Here is a 6,552-nt window from a genome sequence, read left to right as displayed (position 1 = left end):
GCTGATTCGGAACGCCGTGACTGTACGACCACGGATGCAAGAAACTATTAAACTTTCATGGGAAATAATAGCCTAATATATCAAAAGGACGTTGCTTGCGCTGCGTAGCGTATATAGCTATCTAATCAAGTCAATATGAAATCGATTGGCATTCAGTTGGTCCCGTTATATATACATCCTGGGTGATCTTTGTTTGTTCTCTTCATTCATGTTATTATCTCCGGTAGCGAGTAAGGTAGTGGTACGCTCCACAGCTGTAGCACCAATTGAAGCTTCGGTGGTGATTAGACATTTCTATTCCAGGAGTCTGCTATCTAGACTTCTACAGCTTGAAATTATTTTGCAAACCAACAAAAAGTAGAATATTTTCTGGGCTAATTTATTCAAATGAAAAATATTTTTCGCGCTACGCTCGATTTTACGAGAATAGGATTTTAACATGAACCATCAGAAATTATGTTAAAAATGGACACGGGGTACGATCGCTAAAAAGGTTCGAAACACAGCTATTATTGCGACGCAATAATTATATCATATTCAAGTTGTTATTGATCAATGATCAGTTCCCGTCAGAAGCAAACCTAACGCTGATCCGGACGTGCTCCTGAGCTGATAGCGGCGCACTATTTCAACCCGGACGGGCTTCTGAGCTGATAGCTGCGCACTATTTACATCCGGACGTGCTCCGGAGCTGATAGCTGTACAGTACACTCGTTACACCCGGACGTGCTCCGAGCTGATAGCTGCACCATAAACGACATGTGACCTTTATATGACCTGTAAGTCTGCGATTTTTGGTGAAAACTGCGATAGCTGTGATAGCTGCGATAGCTGCGGTAGCTACGATAGCTGAGTATATCCACGGGGCCCGAAAGCCTGGATATTTATATGTCTCTAGAGGCGAATCCTCCAGTCCTTACGATCAGAGCACCGTGGCACAACTGTGATCGGCAATATGTCCAATAAGCAAGTAATAATATTATTGACCGCATTCATTAGTACTCGGCTTCACGGGGCTAGATCATGAATGCACAAAGTACTGCACACCAGTGTTCTCTCTAAGCTGCGCACCACCGCACAGAAAATCTAAGTTACGCTCAAGAAATCCGAAGTGGTGACCTTTTTTTGTCGTTACGCACCCTTGACCCTTGTCCAAGGGACTGCACAGTAAGTTGGTGAGTGCGCGCAGACTCGTGAAAAATTATAGAGGTAAAATTGCTGTACACCCTGAATTTTCGTGACTTAAACGTCTTCGATTCTGGTGGATAGCAAGTTAAGACCGGCAATCATTCATCGTAAGCTATAATCCAAATCATATCGGGCGGCTAAAAAGAGGTCATCAACACTACAGTGGCCCGTGTATTGGTTAAAAACGCTTAAGACCAAGCAAAGCAGCGCCCTTTATTGTTGCCTTATACAATGCCGATTTTATTAGCACTACTTCGCAACTGCGATTGAAGTGGATTTGGCAAATCACACGCGATTTTGATAAATAGTTGATGTCACATATGTGCGCTATTTAGCGAACTGAGGAAAGTAACTATCAAATAACTCTTAGAGCAGCTCAAACGCAGTGGAAAGATCGGTCATCCTATACCCAGAGGTGGTCAACGTGGTCATTGTTGGGAACCGAGTAGAAGTAGTGCCTTAATTTATACTCCAGTACAAGTAGCACTAATTACTTCCAGGACATGTCCAAAGTACTTCAAGTGGAAGTAGAAATGAATTTCTGAAAAGTAGTCAAGAAATTCGTTACATGAAGTAGATTTGGTTGAGGGTCACTTAGTTTTAGAAATTGATGCCATGTGACAACTGTAAACATTGCATGTTGCATCTTCTTGATCAACGCAAAAGGGTGATGACACCACAAATAAGTGCAATTTTCAAAAATTCATTTAGTTACCGTGGTACTGGGGCTATTTTGCCCAGTTGTTATGACAACCTCACGCTTGAAGGGGATGCAATCATGCGCCAAAGCTACTTTCTAGTTGACAAAATCCCAAACCTGACAAAAAAGTACTACCTAAAAAGTGTCAAGTAGAAGTTGAAGTAGCCTAAACTCATAATGACGCTAGTATTCAGGTAAAATAGTACTTCGTTGCTGACCCCCTCTGTGTATTGGCTCAACCAACTCAGAAACATCCTCTAAAGACGACTAACATTGTTTCTTTTGCATTGACTCCGTAATATTCTGAACTTATGATATTCTTTGATTCATTGAATTTACAAATAAACTCGCAAAGAAGTGCAATTTATTAATTTTTGTGCATTTGATACCCAGAGCATAAAAAATAGTTGAAGAAAAATGGATGTTAACCTTATCAAGTTCAATAACTGCTGAGACTCTTTTGTCTATGTATTTACCTCTACCTCCATAGCCACTTGTCTAGACATATTCATAGCATCCACGGAAGAGCGCTTGTCTTGCTGTACACAAATGAAATATTTTCAAAGCAGACATCAACATCGGGAAAGAAGTTTAGGACAGTTAGTCAGTGGTCAGATCATCTGCTGACATTTTCTGTTGCCATGAAACCACGCTGCCTTCCACCACATGACCGAATTTTATGTGGTGATAATAATTGGCTCCAGGCTGAATTCTTGACGAGGGCATCACCAATTTCGTAGTTGCCTATGTTCGACTCTCTTGGGATAATCCATCAGATCATTAATTCGTATACATGTGGTATAGCCATGTCTTGAAACTGAAGATACTTGCACTGTGCCATAGAGTGAAGTAATCCAATCCAGGCAATCAATCAAGTAATCCAGGCCTCGGGACAGTTTGTTGCACCCTCAATTGGAGCTGATGATAATTTTTCTTCGGGTGGTGGCACTTGGCAGCATGGCAGAATGATCAATAACTTGTAATATAGTTGTAGAGGTCTAAATATTTTGAATTGTTTAACTGAGAAGTCATACAATAACATAGGATGTTTAATATATATATGGTAGGTAGCCAGTGGCGGCTCGTGACAATATCGGGTGGTGGGGCAAGGGCTGCGAGCGACTTTTATCAAGATGACGTCACAATGGCGTTTTCCAACGTAAAAAAGTAACTTTATGATGGTCACATGAATTTCCCGACAACAGTGATTTTAACGTAGGTGCCGCGAGAGGTTTGCCGGTGAGCCGTGACTTGAAGTGTGGTAACAAATGTTTTATTCATTTATTTTTAATCAAAGGATTATTTTACAAAATGAACGTGAACTAAGAATCGCCCTATGCCACGAATCAAGTATTAGGTCATCCTTAGTAGCATGCGTTATGATTTCATGGTAGAGTTAGAGATTACGCAAATCGATCGACCCTAATTTTTCTAAGCCCGTCCGAAAGTGTTTCGTACACGATCCTGGTGTGTTACGACCACTGAGCTGGTGGTTACGACCAGAGATGGGCGGATTCCAAAATTTCGGGATCCGAATCTATCCGGATCCGGCTTGCAATTGGAAATTCAGAGTCCAAAGAAATCCGGCTGGTGAATGTCCAGTTCGGAATCCGAAAAAATCCTGCCAGAACAATGCTAATTAATCATATCACAGCAAAGAAATCCGGCTAAAATCCGACCGTCACCCCAAATTCCAAATCCGGATCCAGTCCGGCCAGGTAAAAAAAACATTGAAATCCTGCTCCGGCTCCAGAACCGGACTGTGGCCATCTCTGGTTACGACCAGGTGATAATAGGCAACCAAAGCGGAGGCACCCGGCGTACGATTGGATCAATAGACTGGACAGTGGACAACTTCTAGACCAGGGGTCTCCAACACGCGGCCCGCGAGGTCATATTTTGCGGCCCGCGACCTGATTTGAAATTTCGGAAGAAGGCATAGTAAAGTATTTTGAAATGCTGAAATTGATTTCATTTTTTTAAACATATTGTTGTTGTTCAAAGTAAGTTATTCTCCTGTGTCCAATATCACTATTCCTCACTAGCTGATACGGCTTCGGCGATTGCATTATCATTCCATGGAGGAAGAACTTGTTGATATGACCATTCATATTTTCTTGACGGGCAATGGCCCACCACTGCCGAGACCGAGTCGCTTAGAAAACGACTTCGGGCTCCTCAAAAGATCAAGCTTTACGAGGAGATAGTTTTCCAGCAAGAACCGTGTCCAGGCCATCCGCAGCCAATCTACGACAGTAGAAGAAACGAATTGACTCCCTAATTATTGAGAGATTTGAATTATTCTTGAAATATTCTCCGCGCTGCACGCGGTTCGATGCGAGTTTGGTTCCGATTTTAATATAGTAGTGTGCTTATTGTTATCTGAGCCGTACAGTACAGATGCGAACAGCAGAGGAAATTGATGCGCCACATAAAGAAATACCTATTAGTAATCGTGTTCTCCTCGTGAAGGAAATTTGTTTCTGGTAGGCATACGTTTGGGCAAATCCAATATATTTCCACTATACCGACAATCCTGATGTGAGGTCGAGAGATAGCAACATGTAACAAAGGGGACTAATAACAATTCGCCCACGCAAAATGCAGCACAGCATTGATAACTTCGCTAAATGTTTGAACACACCCCCTGCATCAACTCTACCGGTGAATCTGATGACATGGGCTGAAAAAGGATAAATATTTGATAGTAAGGAAAATGGACGTAGTTTATTTTTGTCCTTGATGTTTTTTGCGGCATATACACCTACTCATGATACACATGCACACGATCTGCGCATGCATATGCATACCATGAGTGCATGATGTGCATATGCCGCTGGACAAGGAAGGTACATATATAGCCTTGTATGGCTTTCTAAGTCTTTCACCACCTCTCCATACTATCCCATTATTGCATGAGCATCAAGCGGGGAAGTCATGGATACCAGTTTTACTGATCAGGTCTTTGGTCTGACCCGGCCGGGGATCGAACCCACGACCTACCGATCAAGAAGCCGGACGCTTTACCATTACGCTATCTCGTCGATAATAGGTGAATAATAAGTAATAGGTGAAACTATACTGATATTAATGACGAAATTTCTCATGGTTGCGGAAAAATTTCGCGCGTCTAGAAAACGAATCCCTTGACTATTCATAACATGACTACTCGCGATTTCGGTGTGCATAGTAAGCCGATATGAGTAAATAGATTAGTTTAGAGTTCACCGGCAACGGACAATGGACATGAAACTGCGTTGCCTATTATTATCTCCGTATTGAAGTCATGCGGCCCGCGGCCTCTACGAATTTCAAAAATTGGCCCGCGACTCATTTTGAGTTGGCGACCCCTGTTCTAGACCTCTCATTTTCGCTCTAAAGGCAACTGCGTAAACTACGTACGCAGCAAAGATTCAATACGATTCATGTTCTCGCTTGACTTGACCTGACTAATTCCAATGACTAGAACTCGAGAGATTGCGTAAGCCTAACTGGAAAGGTCAACGAGTTCGGACACATACGCAATTGTTATCTCATAGATTGGGCCTGTCATATTGAATCCAGAACATCAATTTGAATCAGGGTTGCCAGATTGGCCCTTTCGGGGCCAAATTCCTGAAATTTGGCCCTTTTTAGAGGCAGTTGGCCCCAAAATAATAATTTAGCCCCTTGGCCCTTTATTTTCAATTTTTGGCCCTTTTTGGAAGCAGTTGAGACATACCGCCAAACTAAGTATTCAAATAAATCTATCTCGCAAATTGAGCTGACAATGTTTATGCCAATGTCAAAGATTCGAGTGGAAACACTGTAGAAGATTTGGATTTGTTTTTGTAGAATGTAGACTGTGTTAGAATTGTAAATACAGATTGTGAACAGGTGGACGAAAAAGCATCGAACATGGCTGGAAGCTATGTAGCAGAAAAAGTCTGAAGAAGAGCACCCTTATAGTACTTATTGATTGATAGAAATTTCAAAGAAAAGATTCAACATAACCGTAGAGTTTTTTGGTGAAAAACCTAAAAATCAGGTATATAAGTTAGATAAGTTTCAAATGTAACGAAACTATTCTCTCAATGTTTAATTAAAATTCATAAAATTTAATCACTCTCATATTATGGCACAAAAAGTTTCGTTTTACGATTTTATATTCAGTCGGAAAAGGCTTGAAATAATAAAGCAGTTGTTGTAGTTGGATCCAGTGTAGTTGCAGGTAGTGGATTTGGTGTCCTACAACAGTATCAACAATGTAAAACTGGAATTCCGGGTGTCTATGGGTAATTTTGCAACGTTATTGACGCTATTGAACAATTTGGCCCTTTTTGGCCCCTTTTCCGGCGCTGTTTGGCCCTTTTTCGCAAAAGATGTCTGGCAACCCTGATTTGAATGGTCTTTGAAGAACTAAGGACAGCAGCCTCGGAACTTCGGTCTCGGAACAACATAGGACATTTTGGCCTTGAAACTGGAGACTGTGACACAACACATACAACTAGGGCAATTTTATTTTGACCTAAAAAACGGAAGATTTTGACCTAAAAAATCTAAATTTTGACTTTTTTTGACCTAAAAAAAATGAAATTTGACCAAATTTTGACCTCACGTATGCAAATTAGGTGTTTTCGCATATAATGTTAAAATTGTACTACTTATCTTCATTTCTGGTTGGA

This window comes from Botryllus schlosseri, chromosome 9 (genome assembly GCF_051294905.1).
Source record: "Botryllus schlosseri isolate E-star chromosome 9, Bs_hap1, whole genome shotgun sequence".
In the NCBI taxonomy this organism is placed as follows: domain Eukaryota; kingdom Metazoa; phylum Chordata; class Ascidiacea; order Stolidobranchia; family Styelidae; genus Botryllus; species Botryllus schlosseri.
Note: the sequence above shows the minus strand (reverse complement) of the source record.